The 25965-nt window shown below is 44.6% G+C and overlaps 1 protein-coding gene across 3 annotated transcripts in view; it reads right to left on the bottom strand.

The window, feature by feature from the left end:
* The window catches only part of LOC128878228 (uncharacterized), a 217974-nt gene that overhangs the window by 133373 nt on the left and 58636 nt on the right, over positions 1–25965 (bottom strand). For all 3 annotated transcript variants that reach the window (XM_054126249.1, XM_054126248.1, XM_054126251.1), the window contains one exon: positions 4516–4605. The gene's annotated coding sequence lies outside the window, so the exon portion shown is untranslated. The remainder of the gene's footprint in view (positions 1–4515; positions 4606–25965) is intronic.

Genomic DNA, 25965 nt, shown 5'->3' with positions numbered 1-25965 from the left:
TCGAGAGAATGGTCAACGGCAAGTACGATCAGGGATGCCTGTCCTTAGAAATATGACAAACCAATCTCTCGCATAGGTCGACTACTAAGTTCAAAACCGCTCCAAGAATTCCTCCTCGAACCTCTCCACTTCCCGCGCCGTCTCCGTCGACTTTCCCCAGTCACTTCTCGTTCCACGTTCCTGAATCCAACGGAGTTGGCGGCTTCTATTTGAGGATGTACGCGTCGTTAGTCGCCAGTTCTCTCGTTGCTTCTTTAAAATGCAAACCGCGCGACATAACTAACTACTCCTGGGGGCGCCGCGACGTGGCGAACGGAAAAAAAGACGAGGAGGGCAAAAAAATAAGAGCGAGAGCATTCGAGCGAATTGCCGGTAGATGCTTGCGAGCGCGTGTGTATATTTTTATTTTAACTGGGTCACCGCACTTTTCACCAGCCTCACAGCCACTCGCCGAGCACCCACAAACCTGAGCTTATCGCGTCTTCGACACCCGCTGCCAATAGAAATCTATCCCCGCCTAACCTACCCGCGACTCGCGAATCTCGTTCAATGTATCCTTGCAGAATCAGAGTTTCCTTGGAGAAGAGACACTCTCGGATTAACCGGCTAATCCATGTGGATATTAATTAATCCCATAAGTATTTGTACCTTATTGAAGAAGTTTGTCTAAATGATAAATGTCACGTTTACAAATAAATTTTTCATTATAAACATGGACATATACAGTAGCGGACAAAACGTTAAGACGAAATGGAAAAAATAATTAATTGATTTACTGTCCGTAAAAAATATAAATACAGTGTTCTACTTTTAGTATTAACTAATTAGACATTTATTTATACACTTGCAACAAAAATTTCATTATGACATTTTGCTCGGTAGCGAAGTTACAAAAAAAGGAACGAAGTTTGTATAATATTTCGTCAGTCGAAAGTTTAAGACTACACAAAAAATAATAATTTTTGGTAAAAAAAATATCCACAATTTTTGTTTAAACTCAATATTTTGTCCAATATCCGTTATTTCTTATCACTTCGGTATATCTTCTTGGCATAGAATCTATTAATTTTTTACATTGATCTACCGTAATGTTACTCCAAGCTGTTTCAATTGTAGAGTAAAGTTCATTTAAATTTTTCGGATTATAGCCTTGTATCGTCTTTTTTATGATGCTCGACAAGTTTTCGATTGGGTTAATGTCTGGTGATTGCGACGGGCACAGCAGCACGGTGATATTGTCTACTTGAAAAAACTGTTTCACAACTCGAGCCGTGTGCTTCGGATCATTATCATTTTGAAAAATAAAATCATCACTCATATTGTTGCGTGCAAAAGGCAACATTGTGTTCTTGAGTATGTCCATGTACCGAAAACGGTCCATAATTCCATTGATACGACGTATCGGACCAGGACCGCTTCGAGAAAAACACGCCCACTCCACAACGTTTCCACCACCATGTTTAAGAGTTTTTAAAACGCACCGTGTTTTCAAACTTTCGCCAATTCGACGTCTAACGTACCGTATCCCGTCAGAACAGACGCGATTGAATTTCGATTCATCTGAAAATAATACCTTTTGCCAATCTTCACTTGTCCAATGCTTATGAGCTTTAGCAAATGCAAGTCGTCTTTTTTGATTCCTCGAACTCAGCAGCGGTTTCTTTTGGGGTTTTCGCCCTCTTAAGTTAAAGTCTTCTAATCCTCTCCTAACAGTTCTAACACTAATTTGTGCATCGTTTTTATAGTTTATCTCTGCAGCAATATTATTTGCACTACGAAAACGATCCTTTTCGCTCAATCGATGAATCCGGCGATCCATTTTCGGGGTTGTTTCCCGTGGTCTTCCGCTTTTCGGTTGATCGCAATACATGCCTGTCTTTAAAAATATATACCAAGCTTGCTTACAAGCCGTTTCTGACCTGTTCACTATTTCGGCTATTTCGGTGAAGGTTTTACTTTGCTTTCGCAGCCTTACAATTTGTTCCCTTTCGTTTTCAAGTAAATTCTCTGATTTACCCATAGTCTGTTCCTACCTAAATGAATTTCAAGATATAAAAGGCACACTAAACAATGATTTTGACATTCCAGAATCAAAATGTTCAAAAACTGTATGCATACTCGCGTTTTACACAAATCGTTTTAGTCTTAAACTAATGTCCACTGTTTACAAGTGCTAAGCGGTAACTGACTGTTGTGACTGCTACATTGTTTGCATTTAACAACCGACGATCTGAAGTTACGAAGGCCAAACATAAAGCTATGTTATTCCAAAGAGGCAAACAAGGAGGCAAAGAGGAAGAACAATATGCGTATAAGATGTTTGTAATCCGGTTTACAAATCATCGTCTTAAACTTTTGTCCGCTACTGTACATGTCCAAACTTTATTCATGCATATATTTACAATGAAACATTGATTTGGAAACATCAAACCTATCGTTTAATTTGAACTTTCTTCGATAGAGGGTACGAATACTTACGAGACTGATTGTACGTTAGAAATTTCTCCACCTAAACCCTATCGCGTTTCATCAGGTTTGCGATCAATGTAGTAAAGAACATAAAGTCTCTGATCAACGTTCGACGAGTGGAATTACCCGAGATACTTGGTTTACAAATCATCGTCTTAAACTTTTGTCCGCTACTGTACATGTCCAAACTTTATTCATGTATATATTTACAATGAAACATTGATTTGGAAACATCAAACCTATCGTTTAATTTGAACTTTCTTCGATAGAGGGTACGAATACTTACGAGACTGATTGTACGTTAGAAATTTCTCCACCTAAACCCTATCGCGTTTCATCAGGTTTGCGATCAATGTAGTAAAGAACATAAAGTCTCTGATCAACGTTCGACGAGTGGAATTACCCGAGATACTTGGGATCCAGGTCCTCCAGGCAAGGAGGATTATCCTGTTACATGTAACCAGCGGTAAAGAAGGTAGACGCATTACCCCGTTGAGGAGATTCCGCGCAATCGCAGCCAAATCGAGTAGAATACTTTCAATCGGTTACGGCAGTCTATTCGCCGGAGCTATTCCTACGAGGCTCCACATTGTTGACCTAAATCCTCGGTACGTGCAGCGGGACCAGACGAACTCGCTTCTCTTCTTCCCAATTTCTTCGTTTCCGTGCAACCCCTCCTGCGCCCCGGATGGAGACGCGGCTGTTACCGAGAATTTATGCGGAATACCTTGTGTGTACGCAAGTTTCGGTCAACCCGGAATCTTTCTGGTCCGATCGAGGGCGGGGCCCCGATGAAATGTCGAGGACGTCCACCTCCGACCAAGGGCGGAACTAAATTTTATGCCAACAGGGTGATCTCCTGAATAGTTCCGTATTCCAACTTTTCCATCGTGCTGAGTACATTCGTTGCTGGAAACTTGAGACTTGAAGGCGTCACAGAACGTAACTCAACGTTAGCTGGAATCGACACTTTCCAAACTCGTTTCAACGCTGACACTCTGACCTCTAAAAATTCCAGCCGCTGCGAGCTTATTTTAAACCGTGGCTAACGTAATTTTATTTCACCGGAACGACGAGCTAACGGCGAAGAGGGATAAAAAGAAGAGAAGCATCACGCGGCTCATTGCCGGGAGATTTGGAGGAAAGCGGGTCGAGATTGCCGGGAAATCCTCGGGAACATTACCGAATCGGTAGGCGTGCTCGTGTGCGTGTTACACGGGCACACGGGGGAAAACAAAGAAGAAAGGGATCCTATGAATTCGTGAGTGACTTCGGATATCACGTTTGCCGGCGTCTGGCAGACATTTCCTTCGGGCTTCCGGTGTGCATACGTGGTCGGTCGCGAGCGCACGCCGAACACGCGCAAGCGCTCGCACGAACGGGGGACATTACAAGTTTAAAAACGGGAACGGTTCGCTGGTGTCGCAAATGTATTCCACGCCGCGATTTCGTTTTCTCTGCTGTGTCTACAAAGTCGGCATCACGGAACGTAAATTCCGTCGCGCGATTATCTACATAATGGGCGAGCGTCGCGAGCGGCGAAAATTTATCGTCCGACTTTCCGATGAAAATTCATATCTTCCAGTGCCCGCTCGCCAAATTTTCCCCGCCGCCGGTTCTCCTACGAAAACGTTTTTGAACACCTAACGGGGTTGTCGCCCTTACTCGTCGACGATTTAACCCTTTACGGACGGATGAGCCTTTCGTTTATTTATAACGGCGCGGAGACTACGTGACTATTACACCTTCTGTATCCGTTTTACAGTCAAGTGTCTTACAGTCAATCCCAGAAATATTTGTACCCTCTATATCTATCGAAGAAATTTATCTAATTTATAAATATAAAGGGTACCGATACTTTTGGGACCGACTCTATATAATCTTTTTTTTACAATATTCGTTAATTTTCTTTGGAGCACACTGCTCCCCTACAACTCGGGTACCTCGAGATTGCTAATCCCGTACCGTAGCTACGATCAAACATAACTACAGCTCCTGAGGGTGGATAGATGAGTATTATCTGAAAATGATGTTCATGATACTCACGTTTTTGCCGAGTAGTTAATCCACAGACCAGATACAAATATCTCTACTTCGAGGTCGTGTTTGGGGGTGGATGGCGCTCATTGATCTTTTCTGAAATGAAAATGAAGCGAAAGATTCGTTAAATTTTCGTAATAAATTCAAAGTGACGTCGTAAAATTGAATCGCCAATGAAAGTGTAGACGTTAGTTTTATTTGTACGATGGAGATAACCTAGCAATGATTTAATAATAATTTAGAATTTATTAAGAGGTACAGAGGCAAAAACCCAGTTTCGAAAATCTCGCCTTTCTAATTTCGAGGATACCTCGCGAGGCACTGTTCCAACTTCTTACGCGAGTAATTTTCATAAAAACACTAATTCCAGAAGAACCTCGAGATTTTAAGAAATTCCACGTCCAGGCAATTCCCGTACAATGTTGATTTTATTCCAGCCTCTCTGCGAAACCCCAATATTGGCCCAAGGCTTCTTAGAAATCTCCAACCGAGAGCGTACTTAAGCGACAGAAGATTCGCTTTCGCGATAATAAAAACAGAAACTGGTGATAAACAGTGACTCACCTAGTTTCCTAGCAAAAAACTCTGCGCATCCTTCGCCCCATTTCACTTCGCTTTTATCTCAAATGCGCCAAGGGACCGATGAGGTATTAACTTTTTTAAGGAACGTCATAAGGGAACAACGAAAAAGAAGTAGTAGTAGAGGAAAGTAACCAAAGTCGGTCACCCTCGGTTAAAATTAAAAAAAGCTCCGGATAAAGTTAAATTTACAGTGGCAGAAGATTCTTCGATTCTTCGATATAGCAACGTTAATAATAATCGAAGCGTATGTCGAGACATCGAGCGGAAAGAGACACATCACAAGCAATACGGAGGGTATGCGGCCTTGAGCAGCTAAATTTGTTTGCCTCGAGAGGAGTGGCCTGGACTGGCAAACGCTGGAGGCGGCTTCATCAAGTGAGGGTACACTTAACGGATATTTACAGACAATTTTCTAGGAAAGTGATCCGTGTTAATGTACTCGCGGGACGGTACTGTTTATAATAACTAGAGGATAGCGTGTTCAAACTCGTAGAATTATCCGCACCTTTCACGGGATTAAAACCCTGTAGGTGATGAACGTATTAATTCACGGCGTTCAGGATTAATTAGGCACGATTACCTTTGAAAAATTACAAAATTACCAATGTCCGATTGCAAATCGCAAAAGTAGTTTATCGTTATTGATCGATCTGACAATTGTGAGCAGTGGTAACAAAAGTAATTACAAAGTAATCACAAAGCAATTCCTGTCCAACTCTGGCCGAGCATCATTAATCGATCCCGCGGGTTCGCTCATCAAAACGCGCTACCACGTTCCGCGACCGGCGGCCATTTTAATTGCAACTAATAAAATCGCCCAGTAGAACGTGTCTGTCAAAAGTTGTAACAGAATACTATTTCACCCGAAGAAGGATACCTAGGCGAATGCCGTCGGAATACGCGAATCTTCGCGAATTGATTATCATATCTCGGAATCGATTAAACGCAGCAACCTCATCGTGGTGAGAAATTATAACTAGATCCTTAGCGATAAGAATAAATGTTACGTTACGAGATGAAGAAATTATTCTCTGTCATCCAGCTCTGGACTCGTGAAAAATGCACAGCAGCACATGACGAGGGTAATAATTTGAATGCGCCGAGTATATAGAAGGGTTGAAGCTGATCCTTTGATTATCAATGTCTTCGCGTTCAATAGAGGTTCGTTAATCGAATGCCAACGGCAACGTCTCGCTCGCAAAATTGGTTAAACCGCCCGATACGTCGCTAGCTCAGGGTGAACTTGAGCGATCCACAAAGTGCATTGAATTCGCGAACAAGGCGTGCCAATTTCGCTCGCACGAAAATGTTACGGTGTAGCAAAAGAAGAATTACGCCAATAACCGTGGAGGGAAGGAACGTTCTAGGCTGCCAGAATTTTGAAAAAAGAACTAAAATTGCTAGTCCTCGTTCATCGGGGCCCTAAAGCTAACGCGGATGTCATCTGATGGCGGAACCCGCAGTTTTTTTTCAGAGGACCGTGTAGTCAAACATCATCGGGGTGTGTCGATAACAGCGATTACACGGAGAATAACATTCCTCGTGAAGAGATTTGAATTCGTTGAACGTAATGTAAACCACGCGACACCGAGGAACATCCAGATTTATTCGATATAATACAATCGATCACAATGGGACGAGCTGGCCGCTCGGCGTAAATCCGCGGTGGCAGATTACCGAACACGGTGTTACTACACACGTACACGCGTGTATGTGCAATATTTACGCCTCGTTAAACGCGTAATTTCAAATCGTCCGTCGAGTCCGCCGTCATATGTTATTGATAACCGCGCCGCGTTCGTGTAGCTGATGAATAATGCGCGGATTACGCGGTCTAAACTAAAGCAAACGTCGAATAATTAACAAGACTGCGCTTTGAAGGCCCCGCTGCGAATGGTGAGCACTCCTCGCAGGCCCGCGAGCGTTACGCTTCGGTCTCATTAACTACACAACTTCCAGTCTCTTTGACGCGGTGCGAGGAGATTGATGAAGCGAGCACTGGCCGATTAGACACGGTGATTAACATTCCTAGACGTACGTGTGCACGCGCGGCGTGAATTTCTCCATTTCGCGGATCTCCTTTTTTTCTTCTGTTAAAACTCTCCGAGTTTCGGGAGGAACTCTGAACGTGCATCTGGAAGGTGGGCCGACGTTACTTTGTAACAATTGTATGAAACAATTGTATACAATTGATATATAGTATATAAGAACAGTGTACAAAAATTTGAAAACTGTCATTTGCCGTGGTAGGTTTAACGTTAACCAACCAATGGTCACGATGTACCATCTCTGAGTCTAATCGCAAAAAATCAGGTCTCCCTTGAATCTCAATTCGATCACCCCTCGACAACCATAAAAATACATTCCAAAGAGGAAGGAGGGATCCACTCCTGTTCCTAAAAATTCATCCGACATCCCCCATCGAGGGGATAGCTTCGGTTGGGATGGGGTCGCTTCAATGGGGCTTATACGCAGGCGTATGTCAGAAAATCGCGATATAAGCATAACAGAAGGGCCGATTTATCGAATCCGGAACGGTGAACAGGAGCCGGACACCCTTCGTATCCATTGACTGACATGCCCGTTGGTGTGTTAAGTTGTCTCGTATGTGTGACGATGAACGCATGTGCGAAACGACCGTCTGGTTTAGGCAAGCGTGATCTCACTGTCTGAGAAACTAACCGTGACATGGCGCCACGATTTTAGCGAGCATCCCTTTTACAGTTCATTGACGATTTCGTAAGTATGCAGAATCCTTTATGTTACTAGAAGGGAACGTTCAGTTCGTTGAAGGGTAATTTTCAGCTTGGCAACAATAGCGAATCCATAAAAAGAAATTTGCAAAGAATAACATCGCCGAGAATTTATTTTTAATATTCGCCTTGAATGAATTTGCTCTGAGGTACGGAAGTTCCTTTGGTTACGGTGTGCATTTCAAGAGTTTTCAGGACAGAGGAAGTTTCTCTTTGTGTTTGGTTGTCTAGTGCAGTCTTTGTGGAATAGCTTGAGGTACCATGGACACTGTGTAATAAAAGAAAGGATTTACATCTTTTTTGTACAAATTGTAATACAGAAAGTAGAGAAACCTATACTGTCGATATTCCATTCCACTTTTCCAAACTATCTTCTATTCCAAACTAGAGCATCGAGCATTTCCACTCTTATCAACGCTCTTGTTATCCAAGAACGGAAAGATAAATGGAAAATAGCGCAAGAATATATTTATCATTCTATCAATTGTCCTCTTTTCTCCCCTTTACTTTCATTTTCGCGGCAGATGTAATTGCCCCTCCAGAGTCGGAGCTCGATGCTCGCCCATGGCTTTTACGACGCCCGATATGACTGGTTTTATGGTTCCACCGTCGACGACGAGCAAGCAATGGGAAAGGAGGATGGAGTTAGCATTGTAAGCCGTTAAGCTGCGAACGAGTCGAGCGTAGGTGTCTAAAAGGGAAAACAGATAATTGAATAACGGCCAGATACAGAATTTCTGCGTGGACGCCTTTACGACCTTGATTTACGCGTTTTAAAGGGTTTCGCATGGGAGAAGCGGTTGTCGCTTCGCGATCGAACAAAACATTTTCGTCTCGCGATTGCTGCGTATCATCAAAAGCAACCGAGATATTTTTGGTGCAAAGCTAAAATGACTCGGCTCGTATTTAGGTGTGTGTATCGTTATTCTGGGGACTTTATAGCTATATTTCGGAGGTATCGGAAAAGCTGCGATCAAAGAAGCGTTCACGACGTGATTGTCATTCAAATAATTACCAGAGCTTTGACGCTGGCTACCGCGCAATACAAGAATTTCCCAGTTAACCCGCGAGCCCCGTCGATCGCAACGATGACAAGAGTTATTTTCTGTCTGACAGGTGTCGGTAAAACGTCGATCGTTTTTCGAAACTCGCAACACGAGTAGAGCCAATTGAACAGACCCAGCCTGTAACATACCTGCTCGAATATTCCCGCGTGGGCTGAACGATGCCCAGCGTTATTTTGCAAATAACAAAAATTCGGCAGCTCGATACCGGCGTCAAAGAAACCGTTAAACACAAATATTTTTCGCGAGTATCGATTTTATCTCAGCCTCGAGCAGCTTTTTTCGGTGGATCAGGTATTTCCATAACCGTTAAAGAAGAAACGCCGTTCCTACTGTCTTTCATCGAAAAGAATCTAACGTTACTAGTGCACGTCTGTTTACAACAAATGATCGGAAGAATGACACGAACTAGTCAAACATGTCAAAAATACTCAACTTTACATACGCATAACTTTTAAACCGTTGAATTCCTAACACTCCTAAAAAAAAGTTAATAATTTTTAGTGCCCCGAAGTAAAGTTCAGCCCTATTCTACTATGTTTGTCCCAATACAACTGCGCAAAGGTCTTTTATCGTGGCCAGTGAAAGCGTCTCGGTAGCTTGGTACTCGAATTCACGCCAGCCATTTTCCCATCGACCATCGACCACCCAGGACAAGGTGTCTGATTATATCGCGCTCATTAATTGACGCTCGACATTGTTCTTTACGACTACGGCCCTCGTCGAACCTGTCGCCGGTATATCGAGTTACACCGAAGATGATGCTTTTACCACGAGGAGGATTCACTTGGAGAGCACTCGCGCCAGCATCAGCCCCATGGATCGAGATTTATAGCCACTGAAAGGGAGCCGTCGCTGCGTTTACTCTGTACGGCTGCTATATTTCATGGTCAAGCGTCGTTGCTGTTTCCGCTGCAAGAGGGTCCGGATATATCGACTGTCAGTCATAACATTTTCACGGGATGGCAAAAAATGTCAGAGCCACTGTTAGCCCCGTCGGAGTCGTTGCGATGACGAATAAAAATTTATATGAAAATAATAAATGTAAAAATCGTACGAAAAGATGGCTCTTTACGCAGGTTTCGTAATCGTGGAGCGGTATCTTTGCTTTGGATTTTAGGTTAGCAATTATTACCTCGAATAGGTATGGCGTTACGAAGTTTGTGTTTAGAGCAGTTTGCATCGAAGTTATAGTTTGAGTTACGCCATTCGCCTCAACGTCCCGAGAAAAGGATCGATCGCTTGTTGTGTATAGCTTACGACTAGTTCTGTCCAGACGGTTCTTGTGCGTGTATATGTAGAATAGCTTAATATAAGTGGTGATTGGCAAATTAACGTCTTCATTTCTTCGTAGTCCTGTCTTCTCTGTTTGGCCAGCTGCATGGCACGCTCTGAAATTCAGCCCTGGCTGACTAGGATGTTCATCAATCAGGGGAGAAAGGCAGCGACGCGCCAACGACTTTTAACTTTTAGAAGCAAGCGCTATGTCGTTGATCTAGATCTTTGTCGGCAGAGTGACCTTGATTTCTCGTAAAGCAGGGTTTCAATGCAAAGGTAAACGAAATCAAACGGGGTGCACTATTCACCAAGTCATAGAAACTATGTCGAGCGCTTTATCGCGACGCTCATCTCCGTCGCTCTTTCGCTCTTCAGCTTTGTCCCATCGAAACGGCGGAAACCCCTGAAAGAACCGACCAGCTTCCATTCAGCCCGCAGCGAGAGCGACGGAAAAAGTCGGCTGAATATCGCTGCGACGAGGAGATAAAGACGGGTCGCGTACACGGTCGCCTGTCCACCGTGAAGGGAAGTTGTTTATCTGGACGATTTAATTAAGCCCGGGTGCTAATTCAATGGACGTGTCCCGAACAACTAACGAATTACGGTCGCATCTGCGTGTCGGATTAGTAGGCACCTCGTGCACGCCGTTCCCTGTCGACTAAGGAGCGTGTACCCCGTGCATGAATATGCTAGTAATTAACCGCAATTGTACAGACAACCCTCAAAACGCACCGTGAATGCGGCTAGCGCCGGTTTATCCCGCTGCTGATGTTTTCGCGTACCCCGTTGCGGATCGTCTCTTCGAGCGATTTTTCTTTCCGCGGACTCCCCTCCCGACAAACACGGGATTACGCTCCAGGGAACGGTTACGGACCACTTTTAATGGCGTTTTATTTTCATTCGGGATATTCCAGCCTGTTTGAGAAGAATGCCTGGTTTCTTTGACAGTACTAACCCTTTAATAGAGAGTAATAGGCGCCGTAATTCATTGTAAATCAATTAACAAATATCTAGAGGTCGTGGATTGTATATCAAAGACCGATCATTCACGTGTTATTATGCCGCTACTCAACTGGTGGATCCTCTGGGATTCCCGTCTGATGTTCGGGGCATCCGTCTTCGGTAAATACAAACGCTATGTTTGTACAGCTTCATAGATATTGATTGAATGTGATCCCTTTATGGCACGTTTGCTGAATATAGTTTGAAACTTGGAGTTTTTACTAGACTTTACGTGCTTGAGCCAGGGATCGATAACTCTGGCTCCGGGCTGAGTTACGCGCGTGTCGCGAGGAGAGGATAGTTGCCAATAATTGCCGAGTGATCAACGATTTTATCCGCAAAAAGTAAAAGTGACTTTTCGCGGGAACGCGATGCCATTACAAGTTGTTTATATTGATCATCCGCGGCGGTGCCACGATAAGCCGCAAACTGGAATTTTCCTTCTGTTTACGTTATCGGGAAAATGTGACCAGCCACGAAGTTCTCAGATTACCACGGAATCTCTATCGGCTCACGCACCCTCGCAGGACTTTGTCGTGGAATTCAGATCATGCGTTGAAGTATCAAAACTGTAATTATTATTCGCGAACACGGATCTCTGAAATTGATATTCATTGCCGACGATATTAGATACGAAAGGTACGAAACTTAAATATAAACACCGAGTATACGAGACGCGTTCTGGGAGCATAATATCTACACTGTAGATGTTTATGCGAATTCAAACTTTCATATATAGAGAACAAAAATTGAAACTTGTACGAAAGTAAACTAAACTGTTACAATATATGGCAATTCACGACATTGATCGTGAGGAATTTTTCGATATTTTTACATTTATTGATTCATTTGTTTGGCCAGGATTATCACTTTGGACAATGCGGCTGCGTCTGGAGTACCCGGTTCGACGAACGATCGCGAGCGTTCCGAGAGAAAAAGGGTTAAGTCCGCGCGAAACAATCCTCCGAATCGTTTCTCAAAGCCGTTCCAGCGATCCGACTGGCGCGCCTCGCATTCCGCGTTTCATTACGTCGGAAATTCGTGGCAAAACTTTGCTGGAATTCGCAAATCCGGCATTTTCCGCGAATCAAGTAACGCAACCGAATCAAATAACAGTTATCCCTCATTATTCCCGGCTGGCACGGTCCAAGGGCGCAGCGGCAATGTAAACTTCAGCCCGGTGTCGGGGTGCGTTCTCGTTAGTGGGTTTACGGCCAGGTCGCCATTGTGTAACCACGTAACCAGAGACTATGTTGCACGCAGCTTACTTGGCAAATATCGTTGCGCTGTGTAACTGTACGTATAACAGCGATATTATCACGGTAACGACTATGATAACAAGGGCCTCGCTCAGGGGTTTTCCAGTTCACGACGCGTGTTAACCTCGCCCTCTCCAGGTCCTACCTGTTTCAGCCCCGTTTTTCCTCCTTTCCGCTGGAACCTCGCGTGCGGCACAAACTTCGAAACGAAACCGAAAGTGTCTGCGATATTTCTCTAAACAAAGTTGCAGAGTCATGGCTAACTCGAAGGTTAACGATTCTCAGGCTTGCTATTGCTTCGTAGTCACTGAAATCAGATCAGACGGAAAAAGAGCAATCAGAAATCGAGGCAGCCAACGAGAATCGACGCGTGTCCATTCATGCCAACGGGACGCGGGAAGAGTGGTGCCCTCCCTAGGTGCAACGTATCGCAACAGGGGATGGTTGTAGGGTGCGAGCAAGCAAGGTGGCACACGACGACGTCCATTGAACGCGCCGTCAGGTGTCGGGAATGCGGACGTTTCCTCGAGCCTCACTTATACAGACTGCACCGGTCACCTTTGTGCCGTGGAAACGTCCAGCAGTTGCATACCAGCACGCGTCCCTACGTGCACCAAATTCCGGGCAAATGGCCTCGACGTAAGACAGAGGGCTCGCCAGGAAATAATGTTGCCCGACGAGACCGAGACAAATGGCAAATCGATGCCGTCGTCATTTACTACCTCCTCCCATCCTCCTCGCGCTCTTCCAGAAAGAGCTAGAACGAGATAGAGAACGCGAGGAACCCGGGGGTAGAGAGCCTTTGTAGCTGAGGGGTTGTCGCCACCGAGGCCTCCCCTTCCGCCGTTTCTGGCGACACTTATTGTTAGCGAAAATCTACCACCAGCCACGAATCCACTCTATCTCCTTCATTTTGCACTCTATGTACGACGAACGTTTGAATTCTAACGAGTTGCAGTTTAAGAAGCGTTTCTTTAGACAATCCCAGAGATAGGATTTCACAATTTCGAAGGGGTTTTGTCAGAATTGCTACGTTTGCTCCGAAGACGATTCGTAGCGAGAATCTATCACCGGTTGCCACGATTGCTCTCGATATGGCATTCTGTGTACCGAGATCGCTTGAATTCTTTCAACGAGTTGCACTTTGAGTGACATTTTTTTTTTTAGTGGCAGTGTATTATTATTGTTAATACTCCGTTTTGTTGCTGCCGTGTTCCAACGGAGCACTTTCGACGTAATCCCATTACGTGCAGTACGGTATTAATCTTCTTATTCTATTAGTTGGAGATTGATTATCGATTCGTCTGTAGACTGTTGGTCAAAGGGGACTATTAAGCTACGAGCTAAGGATCAAATACTATACTCTGTGTATACGTACACAACGTAGTGTCAAGAAAACTTTCTAAGCGATTAAACCGCTTACTTTTGGATAGTACGTACTACCGATAGGATGAAAATTGTCAATTTCGACCCAGTCGAAGAATGGATTCGATAGGCCCTATTATCGCCGATGTTTGGGGTGAAAGGAGCTGTATCAAAACCGATGAACCGGCTAGCGCAGGGCCTGCACGAGTGCCGAGGGTAAGGAAAACGAGCTTTCCCGGAAATCTCGCGAATTCGATCCATAAATAAGCCCGCGGGGGCCTATCCGCGCAATCTACGGCGGAACTTGTAACCCTAAAATACTCCAGGAATAGCTCCTCGTCACGAAGTCTCTGTGGCGAGGGAGCCCTCGTGTTCCTTGCGGTTTTATATACACGATATAACGTGCGTGATATAATCGATCCTAGGCGTTTGCGCCGAGAGATGAGAGGGCAACGAGCGTTGTCACTATCGGGGGTGAATCTCGATAAAGGCCGCCGGAGATAAAGGGAGATCGTGCTCCGTCAGACACCGTGTTCCCCTCAAATTATTATTATCCGACCTCGACGTTCACTCTTTGCCGGATTCGTGCCATGCCACTGCGGTGTCTCCCGGCTGCAACTGTCCGACTCTGCTTATATAAACTTCTCGCCTCTAATCTTTCGCTTCCCACATAGGCCTCTGATAACACGGCCAATTCCGTCAGACATTCGCGGGGAGAGCAGTGCGAATCTTTATATTCACGGGATAACGTTTGATTTTCATCGGTTTCGTTAAAAAACGAGATGTGTTGAATATTTATTTAGGAAATAAATACAACAGAGTTTTAAACTAAGTATATATTTAAAAGTATAAAGTATAATTTACAAAACAAAACCGATGTTCTTCGTTCAGAGGTTTTCTGCTAACTAAACGCCGAGAGTCGGAAAAACTATAAACGGTCGGGGGGTGCAATAAACCGTGTCCTTCTCAGGCAAAACCGACCCCCGGTAAGGAGGGGACTGCGTTGACGAGCGCAACTACAGAAAACGTTCAAAATTACTGGCACATAGTGTTTATTCTCAACGAGATGAAACCGAAATTTTCATTTTCGATGAAACGTTTAATCGCTCTGTAGAAAACGCGGTGAGAATATATTTTTAATTAGCGATACGCCATCTATGATATGCACGTTTTGTATGCATTAACGAGAATCTCTCTTGCGATAATAACGAAAGAAGAATACCAGAAGAGCTTTGATTTACTTCTAATTAGCTCGATGAATTTGTAATTGTTTCGTGTCTGGTATTGTCGATATCGAGTGGTCGGATATATAACAAATATTCAAGTATTTTGTCAAATATTATGAACCTTAATGCGAACCTGATTATTCGAGTATCGTGTGCCCAGTAACTAATTAATTAATCCGCTCGCGATCCGCTCGACGATAAGCTAATAATTTATGACGGACTGTTGACGTGACTCGCGTTCAGGATGTAATTTTTAATCCGGCAAATCAACTACGGTGCACGGACGCGTTTCGCCGCACGTCTCGTCTCAATTTCAATTCATCGATCTCAATTTGCATTTTAACGCGACGAAACATTTCCGAAGAATCTCCTGGTTCTTTCGAAGCTTAAATCATTTCAAAAAACATTTCAATCGTTTCTACGAAAAGTAAATTCTTATTTATTTTATAACGAAATTGAACATCGTTCCCTGTTTCCACGAACGTCAGAAAAATGGGTGGAACTTCGAACGGAAAACTGCATGCTGAACAATAATAAATCAGCAAAGACAAATGCATTGTAAATCAGGAAACTCGACGTCAACTACAAAACCAAGGATTCGACTTGTGATTGAGACTTGTATTAAAATAGATTGCCATGTCCTCGACTATGTAGAGGAAGTCGTAACACACTCAGGTTTAAAAAAAGGTGAAAACGCTATTGTTTAACTTCTTCGCGTCCTTGGCTACATATGTAGACGTTCAGTTTTTTATAATTCTAATTTCTGTCAATAATAAAAATGACGAAGAAAAGCGTGAAGAAAAATCCTCGCCGAAGAAGTTAAATATTCCAACATAAAATAAATGCTGCATTTGTTACGAAACAGAAATCTTTCAAAGTTCAAACGAAATCTCTGCGGCCAAATATTCCATTTCTAAAGAAGAATTATCCTCGTTTGAAAAAACATCGAAATAGACTACTTTCCGCAAAAATATGTTAAAACCGCCCCCAGTTATCATCGTATGTTCATATAGGGCGCGATAGGCAGTCGTTGATTCCGCTGCTTGAATTGGAATTAAAATTGTTACTCGAAAGCGGGAAATACTCTACTTGAAACAATGTATGCGTTGAAATTAGCTCAGTCAGTGACCCGTTCACGCTCAAAATGAGGAAACCGTTGAATCCCCCATTCAATGATTCAACTAAATTCAACTCTGCTGGGAGTGCATTGTACCAAAGTTAGCAATGAACAGTCGGAAAAGGAAGTAATTTCGTAAATAATTGCTTCGCATGTCTGGCTGTTCGCTATCATCTATTTAAATTGTCTTATCCCGTATTTACACGTTATCTTCGTTGCATTTGAATACTCGACGACCGTGCCATTCTCGGCGCAGCGATGTCAGTTATGCTACCAGTTATTGCGTCAACTGTAGATAGCAATTAAATAGTCAAGGTGCGTCGGAAATCGTAGTACGCAGCATGGCGGATTACGATTCTGCATGAAAAGTGAAAGGAGGATACAACGAAGATATTCAAAGATAAATTTTTGCCCTTGATTATAGCACTGCCAACTAAAAAAAGACTTGAGAAGACTTAAAAATATCGGAGCTCCTCGAGACTTTATCATCAGGGCAACCGAGTCGACTGCAATTTGTTCTCCTTATCGCAGGATAGAGGGGGTGTAGGTGGTCGTACCCGGAACCACGGCTAAACGTCGACGACCGTGGCTATGGATTGATCCGTCAAACTTCGGCACAAAGGGCTGCATTCACGTCACGTCGCAGCTCGAAAAAAGAGCGTGGCGCACACCGCTGAGGGGACGTCGGCGTGAAAACTTAAAGTCGACGTAACAATAGCTTTTTGTGAGCCTATCACAGCCACCGGGAACGATACTGACGACGTAAGAGCCCTAGATCTCGCTACCGTCCTCTTCATCCCTCTCGAACGTCGGGCGAGGACCAATATATCGGTGTATCGATGCATCCGACACGTAACTTCTTCTCTACCATTGTGCATTTAGGTCAACCCTTTCGACGACAGTTCTATCAGCCGGTGGCTGTCTCTGTTGCAGGCTAGACAGAGTCGCGTGCGCCATTTTCCTGCTCGCGTGAAAGGCCACTCCAGCGGAGCGTTCGTGCGGCTTCTTTGTCGTTTCGCAGGTGAGAGGTTGATCTTAGTTTCCCCGTCGACGCGGATCTACTCCAAAGCTTGGGTTTTGTGAATGGAACGGCCTGCCACGGAGCTGAGCTTTTACTTTAGCTCTGTCCCCGCTCTTTCGTTTGCACGTTCCTTTGTGAGCTTGGGTGATCGATCGTCACCGCCGCGAAACGAAGATTTGTTTTTCGACAAGTTCGCTGTCTCGCGACTGAAACCATCTTGAGTTTAGGCGTCGGGTCTCGGAATTCTTTAGACTGCTTCATAACTGAATTTCATTGGAACTGGGTTCCACCTAATCTCAGGTCTGAAGCTCCGGCAGAGTTTTAGACAGCTCGATCACTGAATTTCATCGAAACTAGGTTACACTTAATGGTAGGCTTTGGTTGACTCTCAGGGAATCTTAGACAACTTGATCGCTGAATTTCATTGAAACTAGGTTACACCTAATGCTATTCGTCCATAAACATCTCTATAATTATGCCATTGCAATTGCAAACGCTTCGAAAGACTAGCCACCGGGAAACATAATTTCTGAATTATTTTGGTCGATCTACGAGTACCACGAATTTACAAGAAAACGGGATGGACATAATAGCTTCGTTCTCTCGACAGACCTATTTCTAAAAGGATACTCTGGCGACCGAATGCGACCAATGAAAGAATTTCTGCCGCAAAAATCGTTAGAACAATATGGACACCAAGTACGCGTACTCGTCTGGTTGTTTCTGCCTCTTTCAAGCGCAACGTTCGAAATGGTATCTCGAATTCGATTTAACGAGAGCTAGCTGCACAGAGATCGATTATTATAGCTACGCTCGCTCCGATAACCGTGGACAATTTCATTTTCCTCGATACTCGGCCCTATTTCACCTTCTGTCACTAGATATGCGCGTTCCTCTCGATCATTCCGCCTCCGAGGGTGCGCGCGACACTTTGCAGCGTCGTAAATTTTATTTTCTTTACATAAAATCCCGCCATCTTTTTACAGCCCGTAGAATAACACTCCAGAAATCGACTGGCTGGGTCGAAACGGTTTCATTCGAGAAGCGTTACATGGGAATGCACGTAAAAGTTTGTACACCGGCGAAGAGATTTTCAAAAATCCTTTACCTTTCAGAATTTTTAAGCTTTCAAGTTGAGGATGATGTCACCGAAGAGGTAGCTAGAGTTTTTAAATTTTCCTACGTATACGCGTAGCGAACTTTCCGGTTCTTCTAAACAAGTACATGTTTTGATATGCTCTAGGCGTTCAATTGCGATCTCTCGGCTGTGCTCTACAACATGCAACATGCTACAGTTTGTTATGTCTAACCACGTTCAACCTTTCAAGTAAACGTTGTCGACGGAACGGATTCAGTGAATTTATAAAAGTACTCGAACGCGAAGGTATTACAGCAACAACCTCGACTGGGATAAGTCAGAAATTCAAGATAAAAACCGATAAATAATTCCGTCGAAAGCATTTCGAGACGGGCAACGAATTTGAAACATGATGGTACGAATCCGACCTTGTTATCCGTGTCATTCTTCAAAATTAAAAAAAAAAAAAAAAATGTGCACGGTTCAACGTGGAACGGTTTTCTGCGTTACTCTACATGCATACAAGCACCCTGGCAACCATCGACAAGGAAGCCCAACACTATCGATGACCAACACCAACGCGTACGCGCGTGCAAGGGGTGGTACTCGTATTAACAAAACCGAATGACAAGCGGCGAGAAATTTTATCCAACGCACGAATTCCGGGCTCAGTGTTGCACTCGTTTATCAAGCATTCATTCCGAAATGTCATTTCGCAAGAATTGTCCACGACACGTGCGCGGCTCGGGTTCTCGAATTCCAGTCAAAGAATAGATTTGCACGGAGCGAAATTGAAGCTGCCGCGACCTACCCCTTACAGCGAGTTACGTGCCTCTGCTTCCTCTTTACATTTAAAAACGTGCGAAAAATCCTATGGCGATGTCAAGAATTTCGCGTACGAAGGCGTGAGAAAATAGTCCAACTGTTCTTCGGTTCAATTTTTTCTAGCGCCATTCATTTGCGCGTAAAATACGCAGCGATCATAATGCAAGCGCTCTACGTGCACGTTTATGCGCGCGTGGGTGAAAACACACACACACATCGAAGCGATAAACGTTCAAGCTCGCGGGGATACATGGGAGGACATGTGACCGTCCAGTCGTGCAAATATGGGCCAACGTTTCCATGTATTAACAGGATTTATTTCATGGCGGAGAATTAGCGAGATATTTATGTTGGTCGCGCGACAAATGCGTTACAGTTACTTCGGATATATGCCAAGACTTCACCCGGATATACGAGAAAGAATCATCCCCTCCACGTTTACTCGGTTCGAACGATGAGATACAATTATCATCAATGTTTTCTATGCGTTTTTGTTACATTTATCAAGTTCAATCATTTAATAGAGGCATGCTCGATTAATAGGACAGTTGGTACGAACGGCAATTCAGAATTAAGTTTAAAATTAATTAGTTGATAGCTAGTCAATGGCGGTAGAATTACCGAGAGAGGGAATTCCTTTGTTCCCGTGCGTATACTCATGGAAATGCGAGTAGATACGCTGGTGAATAGAGTCCGTAGAGGCTGAACGTGTGTTTTCCTGCCATTTAGCGCGGAAATAGTTAGGATAGCCACGCCGATAAAGAGACCGCTACGTTAGAAAGCATTAATTAACATCGCTGAACGAGACGTCAAGTCAGTCAGGCGTACCGTAAACTCCGAATTCCGGTAAGCTTAAAGCGTATTTCAGTAACAGAGCCCGATAATCCCGATTTGTATTCGAAACCAAGAAACGTGTGAACGCAAAATACGTGGAAACTCATGGCAGAATTAACCTAATTCATTTCTAATTCGTTTCACGGTTCTACACAATTTCAACGCCAAACAGTTCACCGAGTCATTATTTTATTAAGTATACACAGTGCGCATATTTTGCAACCAATATGGCAGCGAACAAGTTCCCTAGTCTCTGTACGTGAAACGGCAGACCACCATAGCTACGGCGGGCAACAGTTGAAAGTATTCGCACCGCAAATCGTTGGCCTGAGCGACCATTCGTGGCGTCGCTACATCGAATCCGCGACGCAATCGTCCCCCTTAACGACCGGAATTTCTTCCAGAGTAATTAAACGAATTATCAGTCTGGAACGTCGCCACCAGCCGCCATTAGACGTTCGCGAAATTCCTGACCGCCGTGAAAAGTGAAGCGCTGGGAATTCTCCTCGGCCCCGTGGAGATGGCACCAAAGACCCGGCCGTTTCCCATCGCGAATCTTTCCGTTCCCCGTGGCGTCGACGTCGGAAATAGCGGTTCATTACGTTCCCGTGAAAACTGGGAAAACTATTGTCACAATTTCGTCAAGCATAGGATGGCAGAGGGACGGAGGATGGTGGACCACTTTCGAGACGTTGACAAATTGGAGTGACATCGTTGACGAGTGGGGGTGAAAGGAGGTGGGTGTAGATGCAGCCAGCCTGAACGAAACCAAGACACAATCGTATCTTCTTTCCGCCCCCGCGACTCGCCGACAGTCGAGTGGATACGACGCCATGTTTATTCGTCTTCGTTTCGTTCGTGTTGTATTCCGCCGCGACGCTACATTTGCACCGGTACACGCGACAAAAAGTTATTGGGATTCCTTCGGTGTTTCTCCTTTTCATGGGATTCCTTGGTCTGGCAGAGGTATCAGGGGAGCGGCTGACGCGTGAGATGCGTCTTAAGATGGAAACTTGGCATTCCTATGGAATTTTCAAAACCGATTGTTTCATTTTCATGGGAAAATTAAACGTAGCCTGGTCGATCTGTCGTTGGCGACAGGGTAGGTGTTTGGACGCGATACGTTTTATCGGTTATTTACGATAACGAGGAATAAACATCCGATGCAGCTGTTGGAGGCTTCCCGGTTCGAAAATCACTCATGCCATTTCACAGGCAGCCATCGACAACGCACGTTCGACTCAGGTGAACCAACACGCATTCGAACGGAAGCGGTGCAACAAATTACTTCGGAGTACATTGCGGTGAGATGACTTATGGAACTTATTCATTAGGCGAATTTATCGGTGTCCAATCGAATCCCTATTTACGGCGTTTACTGCGAAATCGGCTTGTTTAGTTAAATTACCCGTTGTCGATAACGCTCTCGATGACGGAGTGCTTGCAGGAGATAAATGTGCGCCACGATTCTCCGATACGATAAGATGATCGTTACGATTCCTCTCCCTGGATACCAATTACCCCTTTCAGTTATAGCGAATTTTATATCACAGAAAAAGTGTTTTGCATTCGAGGTCGGCGTCACTAGAGGATAGCTTTGTTTCTCCTAGCTAGTGCAACAATGGCAGAGCTTTCTAGGTTCCTGGACGGATCACGAGGAATAACATCGGAGTACACGGGGCCCGACGCGACGCAACGCGTCGGAGCTTGCGAATAGAATGTCTGAAGGTCCCCTAGCAGCCACGAGGACAGGATCTGCCATACCCGAGATTGAATCTGCAGAGTCCGGTTAAGAGGAGCAAGCCCGGGGCTATAAGTGTCGAAAGGGACGTGGGACGAGGAAGAGGGCTTGTAGAAGGTTGTAGCCTGAAAACGGTAGAGCTGCAGAAGCGTCGGGGAAAGGAGGTCAACGACGTCCTTAAGGATTTCGACGAACTCGAACGAACGGATCTTGGTTCTGGGAATGCCATCGTCGTCCCACGGTATCTTGTGAAGTATGGAGGAGGAAGAGAAGGTCAGGACGAACCGGTGGAATCGAGGAAACGAATCAGGGGAGGGGGAGGGGGACATCGAGACGAAGAAAAAGGTGGATCAGCGGGAGGACGGGGGAGAGACGAGAACAGTCCGAGAAAAGCATCCTTCGGCGGACCACGAGTACCTGGTCTCCCGCGGGATCTGACGCTGACCGAAAGCCAGAAATGGACGAGAGAAAAGACGAGCCAGGACTAAAGCGATACGGGGAGTAGCTGGCCAAAGGGGTAAAGGTGGGACGCGGAATGGGAATGAGTGGAGCCGTTCTTACCAAAAACGTCAAACTGGAAATTCCACGATGCCCGATATTTTTGCCGAGCATTCTCTAGCTGAAAATTTATCTGACCGAGAGAATGTCGAAGAGTGGTGGAAGTGTATCTCGAAATGAAACGGTAAGGTGAAGAATAAAGAAGATGACAGTCGAACGAGGAGAGAGCTGAAGGATAAGAGCAACCGTATCCAGTTCTGAGGGATCTGATACTGGCCGAAAATCTGAAACCGTGGGAACAAGTGGAAACTGAACATCAAATAGAAGTTTTGTTTATCCCGTTATCTTAATAAAGACTCTGTACGTCAAGGAGGGTTTATTCTAAGCAAAACTTGTTATTTTTACAACGATCAAGGCTCAACGCATATGATCAAAGTGGACCAAGTATAAATCCCTGGCGTAATTACCTCGGCTCCCAGCAGCCATCGCGACAAAGAAGGAAACATCGTTAACGTCAAACGCAAATCTCATCGGAAAAAGAATCCGGAGCGTCGTTTGATTCAAGCAACCGCCATCGCGGGCAGAAAGAAAGCGAGCAAGGGATGAAAGCCATCGGGGAGCGGGCGCTTCGATAGAGCCCAGAGATAGTGCTAGGAAATACCATGATGGAAATGAAGATAGCGAGCAAAGAAGAAAGGTAAAACGCCAGAGGAAGGACCACCACGGAACCGGGAATCCCGCGGGATCTGACGCTGACCGAAAGCCAGAAATAGAAGAGAAAAGACGGACGAAGGCTAAAGCGACATGATCAGTGTGGCCGAGCGTGCTAGGAAATGGAGAATGAGAGCGGTTGTGCTCCAGCAATCGTCTTCTATTTTCCGCTGCCGTTTCTAATTTTCTAGATTAGATTCCGGAATAATAAATAACTTAATGAAACCGTACACCAGGACACCTTCTGGTCGAATAGGGGTAATAAAGTCAGTCCCGTAAGTACTCTTAGCCTCTATATTTATCGAAGAAATCTATCTAATTTTAACGAATGCTTCATGTCTCTACACAAATTTGTAATTGTAAATATATACATGTGTAAAGTTTCATCATGTACATATTAACAAGGGAAAATTGATTTGAAATCATGAATCGTTTAAATTAGACAAATTTTTTATTTATTTTTATTATTTCTTATATAGATGGTACGAATACTTAGGGGACATACGTTTTTTCAATGTATACACCCCTTACCACGCCAAGGCGTTGGATTTACCGACCACCGCCCAATATTGCTCTGCGATTCTACATTGAGCTCCAGCGAACGATGAAAATTCAAACACGAGATAGAGGCGAGAAGTCGTGGGATCGGTTCGAAGACACTTAGCCCACCTCCCGGCTGGCAGAGAGTTGTTGAAAATGCTGAAACAATGCGGGCCAACGGAAGGAAAAGGAAGTCTGCTGAAAAGGCTGAATAATTTACCGGTATGAACTGGATTCCGTCGTACAACTTGCCAACTCCGCCTCGACGTTTACGGGGGCCAGCAGCGTTAAAAGCAATATTCCGTAAGTATAGACTAACTTTCTCTTTTGATACTCTCGGACCGTGCTCGCGGCCACCGGCGCCGGCGCCCCAGCAAACGGTTCGCCAACTTTTCACGGAGTAAACGAAGTTCAAGATGAAACCACTCGTAGAACACGCTTGGCTAATCCAAATAATCGGCCTCTTGACGTACCTACATGCACCTTGCTCGTTCGCTGGGATTATCGATTAACCGCCGGCTGCTAGTCCACGAGAGGAATTCTTTGATCGCGGAAACGAGCGAATTCGCGGGGACACGGGAACCTGCAATCGGTTTACTTTTTGATTCTGCCAGCTCGTTTCCGTCATCTGGCTTCCCAACATCCCCTCGACGTACAAAACGTCGATTATTGAAAATAAACTCTGCGGCGAACAAATTAAGGGATCGCCCGGCTTTAATTCGTCCCTTCCGATAACAGACTTTCCTATAATCGACGTTTCCGCTAATCGACGTTCCGCTTTTCTGGCTGCCGCTCCATCCTCATGAAAAAGATATTTTTCGCCTTATACATCTCTTTCCACGGAGACTTTCCTTCCTCCGATCGATGGAATTGTGTGTTTGACGCGGAGTGTTTAATCTTTCCAACCGGGGGGATTTAATGTCGCTGCGGCTCGCTTTTTGTTAACGTAGACTCTCGACGAGGATTTGATTCGATCCCTTCTAGTGGGATTTTCCTTTTGTTTGCTGGAACGATTACTTCTTTAAATTTTTCCTCGGCTCGTTTCTCTAGATATGCCGGAGTGGTGCGTCTCGAAATTTTATTCTTAGGAGAGAACAGAGGAGAGATGGGAAAGAAATATTATAAAATAATCATCGATACGAACGAAAAGGTACGATACGCGTGGTAAGGAAATCTGAGAAGAAGACAACAACGTTAAGGCAAGCAGAAATTCGCGCTTGCTAATCGGAAGAACAGTTTGCGTCCGAAATCGAGCCTAACTAGAAGCAGCGAACCGACGAGCCCCAGGAGTCGCATTAACACTCTTAACACGGGCTCTCTATCGTGGCTAATGGAGGTCCCCGGTTCCAAGCGCGTCGATCCACGGGTATGGTACTTAACCCGTACCTATCTGCGATTACCATGAGAGAAGGTATGAACGAGCAACGAGGGAAGGAACCCAGGATAGTCAAACGTTTGCCGAAAGCCCAATCTGCTTTCGATTTCACTGAAACCGCCGCTAAAGCTTTCTATTAATCTTCATGAATACGGCGCAACGTGCGATACCGATTTCAATTTTGGAAAAACCGACTTCAATTTTGGAAAAACCGACGAGTGAAAATGAGGAAGGAATACAGCCAGTCCCAAAAGTATTCGTACCCTCTATGTTTATTGAACAAATTTTTCCAAATTAAATGATAGGTTTCATGTTTCCATATGAATTTTTCATTATAAATTTAATTATAAAAGGTATGAATAGTTACGAGACTGGCTGTACGTCGCATCGCAACTGAATCGAAAAAATCTAAAGTCCCTCCAAAATGAAAAGTCAGTGATCGTTCCACCGTTTCACCATCGAATCATCGAAAAGTTTCGGACCGTCGCTGCACACCCGATACATGCGGTAAAAGAGTAAATCTCTTGTAATAGGATTACACTTTGTCGTGTAGCAGATCTCGGCTAGATATTGAATTCACCGGCACGCTCAATATTTGGCAACTCGAATTAACGTTTCTACGATTCCATTCGGTATCGATTCGCAGAGGCGACATTATCCATGGTCACCAGTGTCGGATATAATCCTCGCAGACGCTTCAGAAAATCCCCAATGATTGTCATAGATTACTACGTACAATTTTTTCAGGGATGAATCCTCAGCCTGGTGTCTGAATTTCATCTAACGGGTGTTCCGCTAAAATTTCACCCTTCCAGTTTTCTTCTATATTCGGCATCTGCGCCAGATTCTACATAGGTCGTACAGCCTTTCTACTGGTACCGTTACAAGGGGTTAGGAACGATAGATCTGCCAGCTCTCCGTTCTTCGAGATTCTCTCTCTTACATGGTCTTTTCTTCGCTATAAATCTCGCGGTTCACTTTCAGCCTCGATTGCTTCGCCTGAACGGAGAACGTCTAATTAGCTCTCTATCCAATTACCAGTATCGGCAGCACGGAACAGCGAACGATCGAGGGAAACTGTGAAATTAGCGTGTCACCCAAGTGTGCGGTGCCGAGATTTAGACTTGTGGCGTTTAGGAGCACTTCTTCGCTCGGTTCTTCGATAGAAATGAGATGCTTCGATGCAC

This window comes from Hylaeus volcanicus, chromosome 6 (genome assembly GCF_026283585.1).
Source record: "Hylaeus volcanicus isolate JK05 chromosome 6, UHH_iyHylVolc1.0_haploid, whole genome shotgun sequence".
Classification (NCBI taxonomy): Eukaryota; Metazoa; Arthropoda; class Insecta; order Hymenoptera; family Colletidae; genus Hylaeus; species Hylaeus volcanicus.
This window is presented reverse-complemented; position numbering and strand designations above follow the sequence as displayed.